The sequence below is a fragment of the Bubalus kerabau genome, chromosome 14 (assembly GCF_029407905.1).
Source record: "Bubalus kerabau isolate K-KA32 ecotype Philippines breed swamp buffalo chromosome 14, PCC_UOA_SB_1v2, whole genome shotgun sequence".
NCBI lineage: Eukaryota > Metazoa > Chordata > Mammalia > Artiodactyla > Bovidae > Bubalus > Bubalus kerabau.
The window spans coordinates 80,519,141-80,543,042 of record NC_073637.1 but is presented as its reverse complement, the minus strand read 5'-3'; the positions used below and the strand labels follow the sequence as shown (position 1 = coordinate 80,543,042).

General features: G+C 39.1%; 1 long non-coding RNA gene across 1 annotated transcript; it reads right to left on the bottom strand.

Annotated features, from left to right (window-relative positions):
• Positions 1-4,562: 4,562 nt before the first annotated feature.
• Positions 4,563-13,355, bottom strand: LOC129627353 (uncharacterized). Its single transcript, XR_008702575.1, has 3 exons — positions 12,984-13,355; positions 12,086-12,281; positions 4,563-4,669 (listed from the first exon to the last, which is right to left on the bottom strand). It is a non-coding gene; the product is annotated as an uncharacterized LOC129627353 (long non-coding RNA).
• Between the last annotated feature and the right edge of the window lie 10,547 nt (positions 13,356-23,902).

Sequence of the window (23,902 nt, the reverse complement as noted above, 5' to 3'; positions counted from 1 at the left end):
CAAGTTAATTTGTTGAAGTAGACATAAATAATTTATAAAGATAATGTCATTCAACACAGGACTTAAAATATGTAAGAGTGAAATATGAAGTCTTTGGTCAAAACATATCCAATACTCTGTGATTAATGTACCAAAATCTTGGTTGATGAAGCAATGTGATAGCCATCTTCAAAAAAAGACTAGTGATTTTCATGTTCTCATCTTGCAACCTGGTGGAATTAAACAAGCAGAATAGAAGGAGGAAGGTAACAGTGTCAGAAAGGCAAAGCTTCTAGAATTCTTTGAGGAAAAAACTAAATATGTTTACAGGGAAAATGTACCATGCCTAATGTGTTTGCAGCTTTAAGAAGCCCTTTGTAAAGGCCACACACTAAAGACCATTTAAGATTTAAGTCACTGTAGGATGGCTTATTTTGTCATGGATAGAGAATCGACTTACAGGCAGGAAACAAGGGATAAAACAGGTTCTTCTTTGCATGGAAAAGCTGTGAACTAAAGCTTGGTACTGGAAATAGTTGCATTTTACAATTTTACCAAAGAACTGACAAGAGTGTGTTTGTAATTGGCAGGTAATACTGAGGGTTTCCAGGTATGCCAGAAATATTTGTGAAGAAAATAAAATTGTGTGTAAGTTTTATTGTCAACAAATGTAAGATAATGTTTTGGAAGCAGGCAATGTGCATATGGCTAGAAGGTTACTGCTTAGGTCTGCGCATCAGAGGCAATTACTAGCATATAGTGAGGCCTATGACAGAGACAAAGACAGAAACCCAGATCACAGCGGGGCTAGCACATATAAAGTACGACCTCTCTTGTTAATTGGACTTCTCTGGTAGCTCAGTTGGTAAAGAATCCGCCTGCAATGCAGGAGACCCAGTTCTATTCCTGGGTCGGGAAGATCCCCTGGAGAGGGGAGAGGCTCACCAGTCCAGTATTCTTGGGCTTCCCTAGTGGCTCAGCTGGTAAAGAATCTGCCTGCAATGCAGGAGACCTGAGTTTGATCCCTGGGTTGGGAAGATCCCCTGGAGAAGGGAAAGGCTACCCACTCCAGTATTCGGGGCTGGAGAATTCCATGGATACAATCCATGGGGTCACAAAGAGTCAGACATGTCTGAGTGACTTTCACTTCATTTCACTTCTCTTGTTGATTAAGCAGAGTATTTGGTAAGTTGTCAAGCTTGAGCCTCAAATGACTGGAATTAAAGAAATTTAATTACTCCGACTTGCATACAACAGAGTAACCAGATTAGTGAGGAAATGGGCCAATGTTGTAACAGAACTCACTGCAGATTCATTTCACTTTGATGTTCATGAATTTCTTTATTTCTTATTCATCGAGAGCATCTTCCTATCTTTCTGATTAAAGTTCATGTTTATTTCTGACTTTGGAGGCCAGCTGTATTCTGCCATTCAATATCTCTGACCTTGGCTAAGAATAGAGCTGTATAATGGGGAGAAGGATTCAGGCAAGTCAATTTATCTGGCCTAGAATACTATAGCAAACTTTGTTGTTGTTGTTCAGTAGCTCAGTCATGTCCAACGTTTTGTAACCCCAGGGACTGCAGCACACCAGGCTTCCCTGTCCTTCACTGGCTCCAGGAGTTTCCTCAAATTCATGTCCATTGAGCTGGTGATACCACCTAATCATCTCATCCTCTGTCACCCTCTTCTCTTCCTGCCTGGAGTCTTTCCCAGCATCAGGGTCTTTCCCAATGAGTCAGTTCCTCCCATCAAGTGCCCAAAGTAGTGGAGCTTCAGCTTCAGCATCAGTTCTTCCAATGAATATTCAGTGTTGATTTCAAACTTAGGCCTCAGATGTGAAAATATATATATAGCAAAGCTGAAAAACAGCCACTAAAATGAAAAAAAAAAGTTAATTTTCAAATGGAAAAATATGTAAAAGATAGAATTTTGGGATTAAGAAGTAAATCAAGTTAATAAAATTGAAGTTGGTCCTCATAGACTAAACACAGGTATATTGTCCAAATCTTGGATCATTTGTGAAAAACAATACATCAGGGGATTCTAGACTCCATATTTTAAGTATCATAAGTGGTATGAGATAAATGTACAGTTTATTTTAAGTGTTCTAGGAGTCTGAATCAAGTGCCGTGAGTTCCACAAACAAGCAAGTTTGGGACACATTGAAATACATCAGTTAAGTTCAGTCTCTCCATCATGTCAGACTCTTTGTGACCCCATGGACTGCAGCATGCCAGGCCTCCCTGTCCATCACCAACTCCCAGACTTTACTCAAACTCATGTCCATTGAGTCAGTGATGCCATCCAGCCATCTCATCCTGTGTCATCCCCTTCTCCTCCTGCCCCCAATCCCTCCCAGCATCAGGGTCTTTTCCAATGAGTCAAGTCTTTGCATGAGGTGGCCAAAGTATTGGAGTTTCAGTTTCAGCATCAGTCCTTCCAATGAACACCCAGAACTGATTTCCTTTACAATGGACTAGTTGGCTCTCCTTGCAGTCCAAGGGACTCTCAAGGGTCTTCTCCAACACCACAGTTCAAAAGCATCAATTCTTTGGCACTCAGCTTTCTTTATAGTCTGTGTTTAATCCCTGGATTGGAAAGATCCCCTGGAGAAGAGCATGGCAACCCACTTCAGTATTCTTGCCTGGAGAATTCCATGGGCAGAGGAGCCTGGGGGTTAGGGGTATAGTCCATAGGGTTGGAAAGAGTAGGACAGGATTGAAGGGACTTAGCATGCATGCATGCCTAGTTACAGATGTAATGGGTTATTAAGGGAAGCTGCAGGGATTGCTTTGGAAAAATAGCCTTGATGTTTTGAGGAGACATTACTTAGGGCAGCTGTTTTCCCACAAAACTTTATTCTTTGAAGCTAATACCACTTTTCACAGTCTGAGGCCGTAGGAAATTTGTACCCGTCTTTTCTCCAGTAGGTGTGGAAACTTATGTCTCCAGGGAGAGGTTTTGTTTCCGTTTTCTTGAACGTGGGAGATGATCCTTTTCCATACTAACAGTTTTTGAAATATTCTTGTGTTTTATCTATCCCTTCCTCAGATACAGCCCACAACCTAGGAACCAGGAAATAGGATTATTTTCGTGTGAAACAGTTGTGAGTTTAAACTTTGACTCTCCAAGCACAGTCAAAATTCCAAATCCTTGAAACCAGTGTTGACTGATCTTATGCTTAGACCAGAACTCCCCAAAGTTTCAAGATACAGTTGGCTCTTGAGAAACATTGGTTTAAACTGTGCATGTCCACTTAAACATGGATCTTTTTCACTGAATACGTAACAGTACTACAGATGTGCTGTTGATTGAATCTACAGATATAGAACCTCAGATATTGAGGGCTGAGTGTAAATTATATTTAGATTTTCAACTGATGGTAGGGTGATGGTGCCCCAACCCCACATAGTCCAAAGGTCTACTGTAAATTAAGATTACCAGTATTACTAAGTTGTCAGTGTACACCCTCTTGAAGAAGAAATAATAAAATGTGAGAATGGTGAGTGAAGATTTTCCCATGCCTTATTTAAAGAATTTAGCAAAGCAGTAAGATTATTGGCTGAATGATGCTGCCCACGTGGTGCTTTTGAAGTAGTGTTTAATAGAGTGGTCTCTTTCTAGAACACGTTACTTTGAGAATTTCCTGCTTGGAAAGATGAACTGTGTACTGCTCTTAATTATCCTTAAACAATGATAGTTAAATGTGGATTTTCACATAACAATTTTGTGAAAATTCCCTTTGAGGGAATTATAATATTTCATATCTTCATAGATATTTAAGAAGATATGTGTATATTTACAATTTAATTGCATAGAAGCCAGCATCCTTCTAAGAAAAAAAAGGTGAGTCTGGAGAATTGAGCTTCATAAAAATCTCACTATGGTTGTGGCTGAGTTATTTACTTGTAAAATGGGGGAAATGCTTTACTCATAAACGATAGCTTTTTGGAATACAAAGCAGAATCTAGAGTGATAATTATTATATGGTTCCCACAAGATCTCACCAACATGCCATGATGAGATGGCAACTTCTGTCCTTGAGAAACCTCATTTGGTTCTTTTCTCTGCTCTCCAGAAGAAAGTAAAAGTCCTTACCTTGCTTTGAGTTTGCTGTAATATGGCATATGATAATGTGGCATTATAGTTTATTGCTTCAGGTAAACTCACAAATTTTCCTAATTTTTGAGTGCTCACTAGATAACAGGTCAGGCGTTCTAGCTCTAGATTTCTATTGTTGGCCCTTATACATTGACCTGGAGAAGGCAATGGCACCCCACTCCAGTACTCTTGCCTGGAAAATCCCATGGACGGAAGAGCCTGGTGGGCTGCAGTCCATGGGGTAGCTGAGAGTTGGACACGACTGAGCGACTTCACTTTCACTTTTCACTTTCATGCATTGGAGAAGGAAATAGCAACCCACTCCAGTGTTCTTGCCTGCAGAATCCCAGGGACGGTGAAGCCTGGTGGGCTGCCATCTATGGGGTCACACAGAGTCGGACACGACTGAAGCGACTTAGCAGCATACATTGAACTGCTGGTCGTCTGTGAACTTGGGTTTCAAATGCAGTTTTGCCCTTGGAAGCTGCCCGTTCTCTCAGTACCTGTTCTGCTCTTGTTGCTGCCTGCTCTCTCAGACTCTGTGGATAGGTCCCAAATCACTTTCTCATTTAGATCAGGCTTCAGTCTGTAATAGGGAAATTTACATTTGAACAGTGCATTCAAAAACAACAAAATTCTAATTGCCTCCATGGGAACTCTCACTCTGGGAGGCATTGGGAAGATACTTAACAATTTTTGTACTCCTCTGATGGATTAGTTAATGATGATTTAATTGTAGTAATTATCAATAATAACAGTGGTGAGAGAGGTGACCAAATTAGGACCAGATTAAAGTGTTTTTCTTTGGTTTAAAAACAGTGCTTTATGTCACTTTGATTGATTGCACAACTTTCACTCACATATGGTGAGGTCAAGAGTTGTTAGTACATACATGCAAGTACTTGTCAATAAAAGAGGAATACTTCTTAGAATTCATATTACTCTGACAGTGTATTTATATATATATTACTGTTATCAGCTTTAGTAATAAAAACAACTTGCAATAAATTTAATGACAATTTAAAAAATTTCACAGGTGCCAGCTGTGTACTGCATTGAAAGATTTTCATCTGAACTGTACTGTCCTTCAATCTCAGTGAAAATATTGCTTATTTTGTCTTAATACTGGTTGATTAATGCTGGGAGGTTTCTATTGAGAGTTTTCATGACTGACCAGATTTCATAGGCTATTTAGCGAATTGTGTTTTATCCATCTCCCTATTATAAGAAATTTTAATGCTGGTAGTCTATATATTTCTTGAAAGATTAATTTATTAGTAGAAAGAATATGCACTTTGGTTAGAGTTCTGTCTTTGCCCCCATTTGATGCTCTGCAGGTAACTTAAACTTTAACTTCCTCTAAAGCCTCAGTCTATCTATTTGTGAAATGGGATGAATAATGTCCGTTTTACAGACTTCTTCAGTCTTCACACCCAATCCTTTATTGATCCCTGTAATTTCTTCCTGTAGAAGCATATTTAAGAAGCATGATATTTCTGAGATACATAAACCAATGCATCTTCTCCCTTGGTAATCTCTGGTCCCTAGTTGCCATAGGTCTGCATCAACAACCACCCATGTGGGACCGTCACTGGAGAATTACTTTCATGTTACAGAGAAGATAATCTTTCCACCTGAGTTCACTAGACCATGAGGCTTCCTGCCTCTGTGAATGAGGACCAGAAAATGGAAGATAAACTTAGAGCACATGGGAAGAAAAAGAGGATAGCTTGTTCCTTTTACTCATTTAGAGTGTAGGTCAAACAAAGCATGCCGCCGGTACATGTACAAGCAGAAGGGGCTTGGTGCTCAGGACCTCAGCGCCCCCACCCTCACTGTCCCCAAACTATTCCAAGTTTGTGTGTGTTAGTTGCTCAGTCCTGTCCGACTCCTTGCGACCGCATGGGCTGTAGCCCGCCAGGCTCCTCTGTCCATGGGATTCTCCAGGCAAGAATACTGGAGTGGGTAGCCATTTCCTTCTCCAGGGGATCTTCCCGACCCAGGGATCAAACCCAGGTCTCATACATTGCAGGCAGACTCTTTATGGTTTAAGCCACCAGGGAAGCCTAGTTAATCTGTGACCTAATTAATAAGTTAATTGACCTGTTTTATCCTTCGTTTTGAGGCTTCCCTGGTGGCTCAGATGGTAAAGAATCTGCCTGCAATGAGAGAGACCTGGGTTTATCCCTGGGTCAGGAAGATCCCCTGGAGGAGGGCATGGCAACCCACTCCAGTATTTCATGCCTGGAGAATCCCATGGACAGAAGAGCCTGGCCGGGCTACAGTCCATGGGGTCACAAAGAGTCGGACGTGACTGAGCGACTAAGCACACATCTCTCATTTTAATTGTCTTGATGCGTCTAACATGGCCTGCTATCTTCTTGATACAGTTTTCTTCACTAGTTTCTGTGGTGCTGTTTTTCTTTCTATATACCGGATCATTATGTAGGTAGCTTGCTCTTTTCCCTTCTAAGTATTAATGACTTTTTATGTAAGAAGAAAACTAAAAGCATCTTTTGAAACATTTTTGGTCTGTTGATTACATAAGTTTCACTTATGATTGGAAATCTAATTTCTGTCTAATGTGGTTTTTGAATACTTCTAAATTATAAATAAATTATACGATCAAATTAATATCATCAAAAATTTATTTTTTTGCATTAGAGATATTTTCACTCTTTTTTGTCCCTGTAATGGACATATCGTATATGAGAATGTTGAAAAGTGAACATCTGCTGGTTAAAATACATTTGAGATGGGAATGAAATATACGTTCTTTCTCAACATTAAATCCACTCTGTGATAAAAAATTACTGCAGTAAAGTTTTTTTTTTTTTAATTGCAATATGACTAACATATCTCTTTAGAAATAGTTTTTCTTAAGGTTGGCTTTCATTTTTCCCTTGGTTAAACATGGTTAATTAAGTCTATAAAAATCTGTACATAATACATACTGAAGCATAAAGAAAATCAATCAGCTAACCAGATTATTCGACGATACCTTAGATTATCAAGCATTTGCAAGTTAAATTCAATATTACTGTAAAAATTTAAAGAATTAACTGAAATTAACATGGTTTATCTGTTCTGTTAGTGAAGAACCAACATTTTAAAGTTCTTCAGGCTATGTTATATGCTTGTTTGGGTAATTTTAATTATTCATTTTTATTTAAAAAATAAATGATGTTAAACATAGAGTGTTTGATGAATATAAAAATATATGCTATTGAATTATAGATCATCTCCCCTCTAGCTGTCAACTTGAAATGCCAAGCATTTCACTGATCTTCATGCTTCATGTAATGTAGAACCATCTATGTTCTCTGTGCTGCCATATGGAAAATGGCAATACATGTCAACCATCTAAGCGTCATAAAGCCAAAAGGTGTTGCTTCGTTTGTGAACTTCTTTGTAGTAAATAGTGATTAGCTCTCCTCTCCTATTTTCCTTCTTGACTTGACTTGACGTTAGGCAGGCAGCACCCCAGGGAGGGTGTTTATTGGGTTTCTCCCTAGCAGGAGAGTGCGAGCTCAGTGAAGGTGGCAGCTGGTCTTTCTGACTTGACGCGATATTCTCAGCACTTAACATAATGCGTGGTTAGCGTGAGTGAATGCACTTATTTTCAGACTTTGGTTTCTGTGCTTTTGAATATAGTTATTAATTAAAAATGAGCTACCCCTAGGTCTTCATCACTGCTTGGTGCCTGAGGGTGTCAGAAAAATATTAAAACATGTTGCCTCCTGTCAGAGGCTTTCAGCACAACTGAAGGTACAGATGAATGAATATGGATTAGTATAAGACATTATATAATTAAGATACTGCTTGAATTTCACAATGTATAAATCATGTAGGTATTCATTAACGAGGGCCTTCCAAAGAGAAGCAGAGTCACGGAAGTGATAGCAAAGGAGAAGGTGTGGAGAAGAGCTATGTGCAAGAAAGAGGGGAACTTTGGTTTCTACATGACGGAGTAAGACTTTGAAGGCTTGAGGAAGGAAAAATCATAGAGCATTAGAAGGGCAAGAGGACCCAGGACTCATTAAAAGAGGGAATAGAGTGGCTGGAAGTTGGATAGCATTTCTATGTTCACTGAAAGGCAAGTGAAGTACTCTTTACCTTAAAGAGAGAGAGAGGAAAAAAAAAAAAATATATATATATATATATATATATATATAGGGATCTAATGAATGTTTGTAAGGAAAAGAATCACCTCCTATTGCAGGAGCTAAGGTAAGTTGTAAATCAGATCAACTCAAGTACAGTGTGAAATTGAGTGAGGGAAGATCTGGAATTTAGGTGGACACAGCAGGGATTAAAGAGAAAGGGGGGTGATTAATTTCAGACAGTCAATAAAAAAGACGTGAGCAAACTAAACCCATGCTGTCTAACTTGGGTAAAGATGTAAATTGGGGTTCTATGGTTAGGGATTAGACAATTGAGAGATAAGGGTTAGCTTTTAACATGAAATTTTGAGATGGTAGCCAGAAGTTACATGGTACTATCCCCCCAAATAAGGAAACTACCTAAATTCTATTATGCAAAATAACTTCCCAGGTCCACCTACTGGCATATACAGTCACACAATTTCATTCTCTTTAATTGTGCCTCTTTCTCCTAGAACATTTCCACCTTATAAATTTTACTTACAAATTTTACTGGGTTTTCAGTAACTCTCATTTTTAAAATGTATTCTTATAAATGAGTGTTTAAGCAGGCTAGCCTAGATATCAAGAAGAGTGAAACATTATATAATCATTTTAAATACAAAATTACTTATTTGAGAGAGATATAAAGTTTCTCTTTCTTTAAAATGTAGATGATACTTCTTGCCCTACCTAGCTCATGGGGTTGTTTCAAGGATCAGAAGGGATGATGGGTATGAAAGCACTTTGAAAACTAAAATCCCTTACAAATGCAAGCTATCATCATTACGATTATACAGTGCCCTCTATGTGAACCTGAAACAATTTTCAGTTTTCATCTATCATGTCACTCTTCTAATTCCTGTAGAGCATGTCCCACAGATTTTTATCATAGGACTCTATTTTAATCAACGACAAATGCATTTTCATGAAAGCATAATATTGTTTCTATAATAGATATTCTTTGAACTCTGGATGAAGACTAATACACATTTCAAGGACCATTATACTTCTGAGAGTTTTTCCCCATCTCTTTCATTTTATAGCTTCCTTTTCCCCTATTACGTGGATGCAGTGAAATGATTTCAGCAGGTAAAGTACCATATAACAATGTAACTGTCCATCCCCTCCTCCTTTCTCCTCGCCTAACCTTTTGCCCCCTGTGAGTCTGGGTTGTAGGACAAGCGCCATCCACGGGGCCCACCCAGTGGCGCCAGGCTGTCCTAGAAATCAGACCAGACAACGAAGGTGTTGTAGAAACACAGCACCATCAGCCCCATCATTTAAAGCAGAGGCGTGGTTCCAACCAAACCCAAAAGCTATGTGTCAAAGAAAGTTCTAAGTTTTCTTAAGTCTCTCTCACCTGCTGTATGCGCGTGCTAAGTCACTTCAGTTGTGTCCGACTCTTTGCCACCCTATGGACTGTAGCCCACCAGGCTGCTCTGTCCATGGGATTCTCCAGGCAGGGTTGCCATACCCTTCTCCAGGGGATCTTCCTGACCCAGGGATCGAACCCATGTCTCTTTTATCTCCTGCACTGGCTTACCACCAGCACCACCTACTGCTCGATGCTTACAACATTTGTTTGGGACATTGACATAATAATGACAAATGTGATGCAATTACTTGGGTAAGCGCAAGTTTTATAATTCCCATCTCCTTCTATCCCCCACAAATCCAGGAAAGGAAACAGTTCATTCAAATCCTCTAGATATACAGTATATATTAGAGCATTTTACAAGCATATGGGTAATCAAATGCTACATTTACATATGCTAAAGTTGCCAGTTTTGGAAAAAAATTAGCAAATCTAATTGTTGTAATACTGGACTACTTTTACTTTCCAAAATACTTTTATTAAAGAATAAAAGCATTGCTGGTTGGAATAATAAATGCAAAAAGTTAAACTTAACTTCTAAGAGGTATATAAATGTATTTTTAGATAAGCCAAATTTTAGATATGTACTGTTATTTTTTTAAAAGTCATTAAAGACCAGCTAATCGTATGAGAGAAAAGTTATAATAAAATGAACCTTGGGTATTATTCTTCCTTCATCTAAAGATCATTTTAGAATGAAAAGGGCAGGGACTCTGATTCCCCATCCATTTACCCTCAGTCCTCAGTTCTGAAGGAGTTCTTCCCAGGTTCTGGAAGGAATAGGCCCACTGTTCCTGGGTTCTGGCCCACTTGTGTCTTTATTCCTTGCGCACTCTTTACTCCTATGCCCACCACTGCATAGCTTGTATCGTTGTTCCTGGGCACCTCTTCCCTAGATTCTTCCCAGGCCCTTTCTTGAGGCTGGCTCTCTTTGTATCAGAGCCTGATAAGCAGGTCCTAAGTTTGTGAAGCCCGTGGTGCTCTGCCTTGAGACTTTCCTAGCTGCACCCAGGAAAGGTGCCTGAGATGTCGGGGCCAGCCTTGGGTGTTAGGTAGTTCTCAGACATCCCACACACTGCACCCAGGAAGCTGACCGGTGGCTGGCCCTGACCTTGACCATTCTCCCTTCTGATCTAAGTTTGTTAGTCGATCTCACCATGCTTCTAAGCGACCATAGGGAGGGACTGATTCCAGGAAGAGATGCTATCTTCTACCCCCCTATATCGTTCTGCTGCTCACAAGACGCCCTCATTATATTCCACCCTGATAACTTGAACTCTCTCCCTCTCTCTTCTTTTTCCTGGCACTTATTCAAAGAAATGCAAACATCCACTTAGGGAAGAGGGCATCTGTCAGAGTTGGCTCTCTTCTGATACTTGGATTAGGTCACCGAGTCACCGCAGATTTATAGAGGAAAGAGAAACCCAGCACTTGACAATTTGCTATGATTGCCACAAGCTCCAAACCTGTAATTACTGTTGCTACTCTGAGACCTTCAAGTGAAGCGTCCATCTTTAGCTTTTGCTCTTAGCTATCCGGACTTTCCTGCCATATTTTTCTTGTTTGCCTTTGTTAGAATTTACAGTAGAAATACAAGTGTTAAGAATCCAGCTGAATGTTTTAGGACGAGTACAAAGAATGAGTTTTTAAAAATTTGTTGAATGTCCATCATGTATTAAAATGCAGAGGGGAAATTTAATCAGTGGTAATCAAAGTAATTGTTCATTGTGAAAAACATCGGGGAGAATTGACTGGCATTTTCAGTGTTTGAGCTCATCGTGTCAGACTTTTGTAGCACTTTATAATCTAGCATTTCAATAGAGCTCCATGATAACTCCAATGTGTTATCTTTACTCCATATAAAGATGAGGACACTAAGCGGCTTCACAGATGTTTACAGATGAGGATCGGAGAAGGCAATGGCACCCCACTCCAGTACTCTTCCTTGGAGAATCCCATGGATGGAGGAGCCTGGTGGGCTGCAGTCCATGGGGTCGCTAAGAGTCGGACACGACTGAGCGACTTCACTTTCACTTTTCACTTTCATGCATTGGAGAAGGAAATGGCAACCCACTCCAGTGTTCTTGTCTGGAGAATCCCAGGGACGGGGGAGCCTGGTGGGCTACCGTCTATGGGGTCGCACAGAGTCGGACACGACTGAAGCGACTTAGCAGCAGCAGCAGCACAGATGAGGATACTGGGAGGTCAGGAAAGCTCACAGATCAGGCTGATTCAGCAACTAGGGACTCTCAGGCTGTAACACCAACTTCGAGGTTCTGTGTAGAGATCCCCGCGGGGCAGTGACCACTTCCTCACTTAAATTCTCTCTTGCTTCCGCACTGTGTTTTGGGTAAACAAGCAAGGGGAGTTCCAGGTCTTTCCTGACATCACTCCCTCCTGCGGCTCTGTTCCCCTCTAGCTACGTCCCTTCCTGCCCCTCTTGTAGAGCCTAGCTTTTGGAAATTTTGTCCCTGCTTTTTACCTGGATAATTAACTCTAATTTTTTTGGCCAGATCCTTTGGGGAAGCCGAAGTGTAGCCTGAGTTGGCTTCCGAAGATGCCTGGTACTGTCTCTGTTTCAGCCATTAATGCTGTTAATAGACTGCTCTGCTTCCCTTAGATTAAGCTTCTCATGATAAAGACTGCCTCTTTCACTTTTGTTTCCTCTTTCTCTTAATCTGTAAAATAAATATAATAATAGCTGCCTTGTAGATTTATTGGGGGGATTAGAGGCAATATATGTAAGTAAAGTAACTAGACGTGCCAGAGACATGGTAATAAAACTAACAATAACTCATATTTATTAAACTCATTTTCTGTGTGCCAGGTACTATGGAAGGCATTTAACATGTATTATCTATAATCCTTAAGTAATGATTTTATTCAGTGATCTGGACTCAAAGCCAATATAAGCAGCGAGCCCCTTTAATTTTTTTTTTTTTTTCTGCAGCCATGTTATCACACATTCTGACCCTGAGATCTGGTACTATGTTAGGCAGGGGCCAGAGTTTTTCAGACCGTTGCTTATAAACACAATTTAATTTCCACAACTGGAATTTATTGTGTTATTAAAATTTCCAAGCTGTCCTTAATTCAAATAAAATTCAAAATGTCTCACATCCTCTCTGTTCAAGCCTACCACTAGCTCTAGCCCTGCATTTTAGAACAATTGTTTAATTGACTGGGTTTTTCTAGTCTCAGTGATAGGTAACTCTGTTACTGACAAGAGCTAGCAGCCTTGTGGTAGGCTCTTTGGAGCCTTACTATCTCTCCCATACCCCACTATTTGGGACCTCAGCTCTCTGACAACCGGCATATGCATTTTAGCTATCACCCAGCTCCAGCACAGAGTAATCAATCCTCTAACCTCCTTCTCTTACTTTGGCAGGAAGCTCTTTTCTGTAGGAGCCCATAAGGATATCTGCTTACTTTCTGAGAGATGCGCTGAGCCTATAGGAGATGCAGGCATTCCTGTCCTGCCCAGTAATGGAATGCAGGTCTGCTTTGCTGTCTTCCAGCAAGCATTCTGCTTTCTAAATTCTCCAGGAGGGAAAGGGACGGTCATCTCGATGTTCAAGTGTTTCCCCAAACTCCAGGGGCCACAAGTCAGCTTGGTCCAAGGTCTTCTCATCACAGAAACTGTGATGAGGAACTGCAGTTCTGATTTCTCATGCAGAAACTGGCCGGCACATTTCTGCTCAGCAAGCCTGTGGTCAGAATCGAGACACTGGTCTCCAGGGTTGAAAGTGACCCACTCAGTTTTTTAGATCCCTTGGAGCTGGCCCTCTGGCCTAAGTGTGTGCCGTGTGTGCAGGGGAGGGGATAAGCCTAAACCCCTCCCTTGGATCATGTCTCATTGCCTTAAAGGCTTTCTCTCCCCATGCACTCCAAATTTCTGCATTTGATAATCCGGATGAAGGGCTAGGTTTGTAGCCAGTTTCATTGCTTGATTAGAAACACTAGGAGGGGTGCCTAGCAGCTGTTCTTTAGGATCCTTTCTCTTATTGTTCTCATTTTAGGCTTTAGCTGAAATGTTTGAAGTGACAGGAAAAGCCCTGCTTCGCGTCTTGTTACATATATATAAAGCCCTCATTTACATCCGACGAAACTGTGTCTCTGGAAGTTAGGTTATTTTTCCTATGGCTTCTAAACTTATTTCGTGAAAGTCAAAACCCAATTTGCCCCTAGGTTAGTCGGATCCCAAACGGACTGTTCTGTTCACTGCCCTGTTTATCTCCGAATGCAATCGTTCAACCGGAAGTCATGACCAAAGGGCGTCTACAACCTGAGACACACATCAGTGGCACTCCTTGGGATTTATTTAGATACTTCCCGCGTAAAATGGAGCTCTGATGCTGTAGGCATATCAAGGCTTTTTCCAACTTAATTGACTCCTGCCTTGGTGCCGAAACTATTAGTAACTATTAGTGATTTTCTCCCAGTAAGTGAAGAAACATCTGATATAGCAAGTTTGGTACCCTGCTCACTTGCAGAATTCAGTAAATATGTGTTAAGTGAAAGACTTCAGGGATTCCAAGTCGCCGGGTGCAGCCAGTCCTTGCAAACCCTGACTACTGTGGAGTTGTGTTGACTGTGGTCCATCCGTCCATCTTACATTCAGGGAAATGTCTTGAGCATTTTTATTAGGTGACTGCATGTCTCTTACATGCAACCAGGAGAAAGACCGGTTGTTCAAAAGCAGCCTGATTGTGTCAGAGTGGAAAATTTAATCAGCAAGAACCAATTCAAAAGAGCCAAGTTGTAGCAAAATCTAGAGAATTCTAACTCTAAATGTAAAATCCTTTCCTGCTTCACTGTAGCCTCAACATTCTTTCAGTTGTTAAATTAAAAAATGCTGATAAATGGGCACTGCAGAATAGCTTAATTTTTCTCTCAATGTTCAGAGGGGAAAATTCTGGATATATCCCAATGATCTTTGAGGAATTTTAGAAACTCTTCTCTTGATCAAATTAATTTATTAAAGATCAATTAGTAAAAATGCCGTTGGAAATAGTCTCTTTCTTATAGATAATATTATTCATTTGTAAAGAGAATCTATGGAAGAGATTTACATATGAAATTATGAATGAAAAACAAAAGTATTAAATTCAGCTACAGCTGACTTATAGGGTCTGATATCTTTATACCTAGCGCATTTGCAACACACACCAAACATTTGAAAACATTTCTGTGTATGAGATTCTAGACAATGTAAAACCGTACTGAGAAAAAACCCATCAGTAAGTAGTTGCCAGAAGGAGTCAGGAAGGGGGATTGAATGCAGGGGGACACAGAACTTTTCCAGGAGTTGGAAATGCTTCATATCTTGATGGTGATATGACTATTTCTCACTTCAAAAATTTATCAAATGGCATTCTTGACAAGGGTGAATCTTTTGTATTTAGGTTGTATTTCAATAAACCTGGGGGAGCAGGGGAGAAAAAAAAATGTTATTGAGTTTAGGCTCTTTCACGTGTATAATCTTTTATTCTGACAAAGTATATTGGGCCATCGTGAAGAGTCTATTTCAGTTATGTTCTCCATGTAATAAAAATAGACTCTTAAGTTTCAAATTATTCTAAAGATCGTTTAGTTTAATCTTTGCTTCTTTTGTTTTCTCTCCACTGAGTCAGTTGACATTCATAGCTTCCTTCTGTGTTTCGGGAACTGTGACGGTGCTGGATACGTGAAGTTGCATAAGGTCCTTGCCTCGGGAAGGTGTATTAGGTGTCTACTGCTGTGTAACAAATTACCTCTAACTTTTAGTGGCTTTAGATGACACACATGTATCATCTCACAGCTTCTGTGAATCAGAAATCCAAGCACCACTTGCCTTCTATTTCAAGATGTCTTACAAGGCTGCGGTTGAGATGCCAGTCAGGCCTGGGACCTCTCATCTGAAGGCTCAGCTGGTAAAGGATCTGCTTGTAAACTCACTAATGTGTTTGTTGGTGAAATTCAGTACCTTGAGTGCCTTTGCACCTAGGGCCTCAGTTCCTTGCTGGCTGTTGACTAGAAGCTGCTCTCAGTAACTTGGCTAAAGGCCTCCTCTAATACAACCCCCTCATTAAAGGGCACAGACTGAGAAGGCAATGGAGAGAATTGACTAGAGAAATGAAGTTATAATTTTTATAATTGAACAAAGGTGATAACTGGAAAAAAGCTATGGGTTTTTCCAGTAGTAATTTAATGATTGTGAAAGTTGCACCATAAAGAAGGCTGAGAGCTGAAGAACTGATGCTTTAAAATTGTGGTGCTTAGAGTCCCCGGGGAGAAGGCAATGGCAACACACTGCAGTACTCTTGCCTGGAAAATCCCATGGACGGAGGAGCCTAGTGGTCTGCAGTGCATGGGGTCGCTAAGAGTCAGACACGACTTCACTTTCACTTTCACTTTTCACTTTCATGAGTTAGAGAAGGAAATGGCAGCCCATTCCAGTGTTCTTACCTGGAGAATCCCAGGGACGGGGGAGCCTGAGGGGCTGCCGTCTATGGGGTCGAACAGAGTCAGACACGACTGGAGCAACTTGGCAGCAGCAGAGTCCCTTGGACTGCAAGGAGATCAAGCCAGTCCCTCCTGAAGGAAATCAACCCTGAATGTTCATTGGAAGGACTGGTGCTGAAGCTGAAGCTCCAATACTTTAGCCACCAGATGCAAAGGACCGACTCATTGGAAAAGACCCTGATGCTGGGAAAGATTGAAGGCAGGAGGAGAAGGGGATGACAGAGGATGAGATAGATAGCATCACTAACTCAATGGACATGAATTTGAGCACATTTTGGGAGACAGTGAAAGACGGGGGAGACTGGCATGCTGCAGTACATGGGGCTACAAAGTCAGACAGGACTTGTTGACTGAACAACAACAGCAACATCAACAGAGAGTCATGTCCCTTCAGCATTGCCATATAATCTTGATTAGAAACAAAATACTCAAGAGAAAGGAATTAACAAAGATATCAATACCAGGAAGCAGGGGATCATTGGAAAGCATCTTAAAAGCTGCTTACCACAGGAAACCTGATTGATTCAACTAACTACCCAGGCTTAATCCATCAGAAAAGCATCAGCAAGTACTTTAATTCTTTTTCATATTACAGAATAGAGAATGTAAGTGGGGGCCTTCTAATCAGACTGTTTAACTTCTGGTTCTACCACTTACTAGCCATATGTCTGGGAATTTATTAAACTCTTTAAGTATGAGTTCCCCAATACCTGATAAACTTTCCTTGAAAATTAAACACAGCAATAAATGTAAAGCTTTAGCATGGTGCCTGGCAAATAGTAAGCATTCAATGAATATTATTATTTATTTTAATCTGGGTACAAATCTTACTCCTTACCTGAAATCTAGCTCTCTGAAATTTCTTCCTGTTAAACTTAGTTGAAAAGATGGGACTTACTAATCAAGTCAGATTCACTTTCAAATGTTAGCCCTGCCTTTAAATTACATCAGAAGACAGCATATGTGTTGCCTCCATTTTTCCCCCTCCCTTGCACATTCCAGGTCTCCTTGGAATGCTCCTATAAATGTTCCTTGTATAGCACGATTTCAACTTGTGAGTCACTCTCTTCTCAACGTGTTTGTTAGATTATATTCCATCTGTAAATTGTTGTACAAAACCGAAAAAAAATTTTCAGGTATATTTTAATCCATGCAAAACAAATAATTATTTATGAAAAAAAGAGAGGGAGTAAGGAAGAAAGGAAGGATTATTACTAATGGATGGATAGCCTATCATCATAGAACAATTTTAAGTAATTTGATTTTGACTAGTACAGTGATATTCATGAAGATGATTCTTGGAAATGATAGTAGTTTACAAATGATCTAATGGTGGATATTAATATTTACCTCCTCACTAAAACATAGATTCATGAAAATAGGCATGAAACAAACTGAAAATGAAGTGCAGCCATGCAATTTGATACATCATGATTCTTTTATCTGTTTCATTTAACATGAGTCTGATGATTTGGCAATAATATACTCAGAATACATAGAGTAAAAAATCCCATTTCTGTCATTGCTCAATATTAATACAAGCCTAAAAGCAAGTTCTGAGGTTGAATTGTAATTTATTCCTTTCTACAAAGAAAGAGATATTTCTTATTTTTTGAATAAAATATTTCATTCAATGCTTATTTTGATTAAAATAAGCATTTAACAGCTTGGTCAGATTTTTTTCTTAGAGTTATAAATATGCAATGTTTATCCATATGCTATGATGAAATCTTAACCCAGTATAAATATGATGCTATAAATGTTTTTAACTATGGATTTTCATGACTCAATAAAATATTCTTTCTTGATAATTCACAATTTTGTGCAGAGGATATCCACAAAAGCATAAAAGTAGCTTTAATTTTTTTTTTAACTAAGTGAATAGTTCTTATAAGTTCACACACAAATAGAAACTACTGTTTAAAAAAAGTCAGGCATAGCGTTTTCTGTTTTTGCTCTTTAGAAAATATAGTGAAACTAAGTTCATCTTTAGTTTGGCTCATAAATTAAACATGAAATATATTTTTAACAGAAAGATCAATATTGTTTAGTTCTGCTTGCTAAAATAATACATGTTCCTGGAAAAACATTTTGCAGACACTCAAGATATAAAGAAGAAAATAAAAATTCAACATAACCCATAGATAACCACAATCCACATTTAATGCATATTCTTTCAGACATTTATCATATGCCCATTTTTTATTGAGATAGTGCTTTATTTAATAGTTTTTAAAATGTCTCTCATTTATTTAAACATACGTATGCACATTCTCATTTCATTTGGGAAGCATCCTGATCTAGGATCTACTCTAGGTCCATGACAAGTTCAACATGTTTCTAACAACCTGCTGAATTTGCGAGAACAGTTAATATACTTTTGCTATAATTCATATCAAAGCTTAGAGATTTAAGCTTTATGTGTTTTTTGTTCCTAGCTTTATTGCAATGTTTAAGATGTTCTATTTCTACTACGACCCCAATACCCAATTCCTGCTTTCCCATTTTCAATTAAAAAATAGAATAAAATATTTTGAAATGCAATTTCTATGTATTTTTCTAGTGTATTATGCAGTCTGGTTGTTTTCAGTAACTTGGAATTTTGAATTGAAAATATTTGAGGGTTTCTGTAATCAGATATTTATGTTTGTTTTCTTTTGTAAAAAGAAGTGCCATTATAATTAGTTTCACAAATCTTCAGTGTAAAATGTAAATGAAGTAATTTAATGTCAGCATTTGCCTTTTCCTTCAAGTTACAATAGGAATTCAAAACAATAGCATTTATCATTTTTCTATTGAATACATTTAACATATTGCAAATATTTACATTATCACCAACATTTTTTTAAAACATCAACAAAACTTAGCATGCACATGGGATCCTGAGGTAATGGATATTAGTATGAGGGTAAACTATTTTACATAAATGAGTTCTCTTTCCTTTTTGAGATTGATAGTGAAATAAAGGTCTTTTCTTTGGTTAAAAAAAAAAAATCTAGAATGAGAAATATGAATTAAATATACCTGTGAGGAACTACTTCACTTATATTTTCCAGAGATATAAATTTAAGTCAACTAATTTTAATTTATAGATTGTTAAAATGATCTTCCTTTTTAGATAAGCTTCTAATCCCTGACATGATCATATATTAATTTGGAAGTTGATTTTTGTAAACAATTTTAAAGGAAATATATTTTTTAAAGTATTAAATATATTAACATTATTTAATTCATTGTTTTGTTGCACATCAGCTATTTATCAGTTAAATATTTATCTCATGGCTTTGATATGAATTATAGCAAAAGTATATTAACTGTTCTCGCAAATTCAGCAGGTTGTTAGAAACATGTTGAACTTGTCATGGACCTAGAGTAGATCCTAGATCAGGATGCTTCCAAAATGAAATGAGAATATTTGTGGATCATTTTTAATTGAAAATGTTTCCATTGTAAGACTGACTTGTCTTATTAAGGACTTCTTTAAAATATATATACTAATGTGTATTTGAAATAAGGCTTGTCTGACAAAAACATTTATATGGTTCTTAAAAGTTGACTGACCGTCAGATTTGAATTCACTATTTCATACAGTAATTCTACCTTGCTTTAAAGATGTGGAAAGGTAAAAGTAAAGTTTTGTCTTTTAACATTTCAGTTCAGTCGCTCAGGCATGTCCGACTCTTTGTGACCCCATGGACTGCAGCATGCCAGGCCTCCCTGCCCATTACCAACTTCTGGAGTTTACCCAAACTCACGTCCATTGAGCCAGTGATGCCATCCAGCCATCTCAACCTCTGTCGTCCACTTCTCCTCCTGCCTTCCCCTTCTCCTCCTGCCTTCAATCTTTCCCAGCATCAGAGTGTTTTCCAATCAGTCAGTTCTTCACATCAGCAGCCAAAGTATTGGAGTTTCAACTTCAGCCTCAGTGCTTTCAATGAATATTCAGGACTGATCTTTACGATGGACTGGTTGGATCTCCTTGCAGGCCAAGGGACTCTCAAGAGTCTTCTCCAACACCACAGTTCAAAAGCATCAATCCTTCGGCGCTCAGCTTTCTTTATAGTCCAGCTCTCACATCCATACATGACTACTATAAAAACCATAGCTTTGACTAGATTGTAACATTTAGCCATCTGAAACAGTTTCATTCACTCATTCATTTTAATAAACATTAAAAAAAATACCTTATGTTTTAAGTTCTAGGTATCTAAGCACTTGCAAAGCAGAAGGGAATGACAAGACATATTAAAAAGAAATAATTAATGAAAATGGCTTTGACACAGATACTTTAGTCTTATCTGTATTTGAAATGTCTGGTTTCTCTTAATTAACAGAGAGGAGCAACTCATACATTTATATATTTAAAAGCTTTTCAGTAAGCTTTATGAAATTTTGTGAAATATGGCTTTAGAAAATATTACTTTGAAAAAAATAGTCACGTTACAATTACTGAGATTTTCTTCTAGTTTTATTTGCAATTAATACACAGGGGACCTAATACCTAATGTGTAAATATATTTCCATTAAATGATTAACTTATGGACTTCCCTGGTGATCCAGCGGTTAACAGTCCACCTGCCAACGCAGGGGACACGTGTTTGATCCATGGTTTGGGAAGATTCCACATGCCACAGGACGATTGAGCCAAAATTGCTGAGCCTGCAACCCCTGAGAGCCTGTGCTCTGCAACAAGAGAAGCCGCCCCAGAGAAGCCTCAGCTGGAGAGTGGCCCCTGCTCCCCACAACTAGAGAGGGCCTTGTGCACAGAACATAAGACCCACTGCAGCCAAAAATGAATAATAAAACTTCCTTTAAAAATTAGCTTAGTCCAGCCTTGTTGTAGAAAGAATAATGGCCCCCTAAAATGTCCACCTCCTAGTCCCCACCTCCTGAGAAAATGTTGCCTTCCATGGCAGAGGGACTTTGTTGATGAGATTAAGGATCCTGAGATAGGAAGATATCCTGGATGATCTAGCTGAGACTGGGTGTATTCATAGCATCTTTACAAGAGATCAAGGAAAAGACCATCAAGGACTGAAGATGTCATGAAGAAATGGAGACTGGAGGGACATGCTTTGAAAGCAGAGGAAGGGGCTCAGGCCAAGGACGAGGCAGGCGAAGCAGTTACTGGAGCCTCCAGAAGGAATCGGCTACCTCATATTTTAATTTTAGCTCCATAAGTCTCGTTTGGGACTTCTGCTTTGCTGAACTGTAGCAAATAAATGTATATTGTTTCAGCCACTAAGTTTGTGATAATTTGTTACAGCAACAATAGGAAACAAATACGTATTTACAGGTAATAACACTGTCAAGGCCTCTATTTTGCTAATTTAATTAGAATCCTAAATTCATTCACCAGGTCAATCACTGCAGAGATGCTTATCTAGTAAAATGTGAAAGTGATAGTCCCTCAGTCCTGTCTGACTCTCTGTGACCCCGTGGACTATAGCCCACCAGGCTCCTCTGTCCATAGGATTCTCCAGGCAAGAATACTGGAGTGGGTTGCCATGTTCTTCTCCAAGGGATCTTCCTGACCCAGGGATCGAACCTGAGTCTCCTGCATTGCAGTCAGATTATTTACCGTCTGAACCACCAGGGAAGCCCCTAGTCCATCAGAATGGAGAACCTTTTTATTATTTCCAGAGAAACATAGGTAGGTAGCTTCTAACTCTACCCATCTTGACAACTAAGTCTTGAAAGCAGCACAAAAGCAGGCAGTGGTGGAACCTGGGCCAGGGCCATTGGGTTTCTTGATAGTCAAGTGTGCCTGTGTTAGCTGCCCAGTCGTGTCCGACTCTGTGACCCCATGGACTGTAGGCTGTCAGGCTCCTCTGTCCATGGATTTCTCCAGGCAAGAGTACTGGAGTGGGGTGCCATGCCCTCCTTCAGGGGATCTTCCTGACCCGGGGATCGAATCCACATCCCTCGCATCTTACGTCTCCTGCATTGACAGGCAGGTTCTTTACCACTAGGGCCACCTGAGAAGCCCTTGATAGTCCCAGTTTTTGTTTAACAGAATCTCCAGATACCCCTTGAATTTTAGAGAGCAACATGAGAATAAAGCATTTGACTGTGAATATCTCAGATGCTTCCTCAATTGTTACACACTCAAAAAAGAACCTCTCCCGGTAAATAATGTGAGCAGTGCTGTTTGGATATCAATCTCAGACAAGCAGAAAACTGAACCCTATCCTGCTCTTCCTGTTTTCTGGATGTATTCAGTGTCAGAGAGATGGATAGTCTTTTTTTTACTGGGTGAGAGGAAAAGCTGTAATAGGTTCTGTGCCATTATTTTTGAAACTCCAGAGTTCATTAAAACTCTCTTTGGCTTTCTTCACTGCCATCTTTCTCCCTCCTTATGAATTATTCAAGGCAGATTCCAGTTGAGGTAAATAGTTTGATTTGAAGGTTTTTGTATCTGGATTTAGATGCAACAAGAAGTGTTAAATGCTCAGAATTTTAAGTGTACAGAATGGCACAGGCTCAGCTATTGAGATGGAAGGCATTGCCGTGAGCACTCGGGGGCCGCTGCTGCGACTTCAGCTTGGTGCTATTTGTCGTTCTGAAGTAGGTAGGCGTTATGATGTCTGAGGCATAAATCAGCCTTCACAGAGTGCGCAGTCCCCAAGCACTTGGAACATTCTAATCCACATCTCAGTTAACAGAACATTTTTTGATTTTTACAAGCTAAAGTTTCCCTTTTTTATTTAACCTTGCCAATGCATTATTAATCTCTATTATTTTTCAGGTATTATATACTGAACAATGTGTTCTCTTGGATAAAATGGAGGTTATAAGTTTTGAGTTTTTCTTTCAGAAAATAATGTGAAAGCTAAGAGGACCTGGGAAACATCTCATTTTTATAAAACTCAAGATAAGCGTGGATTTTTCTTTCACAGTAGGCATCTCCTCCTTGCATTCTCTGCCTTAATTTTAATTTTATAAACACTCAGCTCATGGTGTTACATACCTGAAAACATGATGTGGGAAACACATGGCTGAAAACTATATTGCTTTAGAACTAATGGTCAGAATTGTTTTGGTGCAATGTAGCACATTTAAAAACCAATTCAAGGAAATCTTATTATACTTCTGTCATTTACTAAAATTCACTTCCCTAATGTCAGTTCCCATTAAAGCAGTCTCATAAAAATTATGTTCGTGAAATTATGCCCAGGTGCTACTGCTTTTAGGCAAAGCATTTTACTCATGTTCTCTGCTCTAACACAATGTCATTAGCAGTAGGGGTTTCATTTACTAAAGAATAATGAGAACTAACATTTATTAATTACTATATGCTAGAGCATGTGCTAGATACTTCACATGCCTTGTCTAGCTTAATGCTTTGGCTTTTCTGATCTTACAGCTAAAAGTAGCTTCCAGAGCAGTAGTCTTGAATCATCCTCTCTGACATCAAAGCCCATGCTCTTAAATACTCTGCCAGTAATTGAAAATTCAAACACGTAGAACACAGATTTATGAAGTTGCCAGTAAAATGTAATATGGAATGGTGGAGACTGTAGCAAACTGATTATAAATTAAATGCATTTATATTAAACTACACACTGGGCAACCAATCCATATTTGTGGATTGCACTCAGCTTTCCAGTTGAGCTATTTCAAATCCTAAAAGGTGGTGCTGTTAAAGTGCTGCACTCAATATGCTAGCAAATTTGGAAAACTTATCAGTGGCCACAGGACTGGAAAAGGTCAGTTTTCATCCCAATCCCAAAGAAAGGCAATGAAGAATGCTCAAACTACAATTATACTCATCTCACACACTAGTGAAGTAATG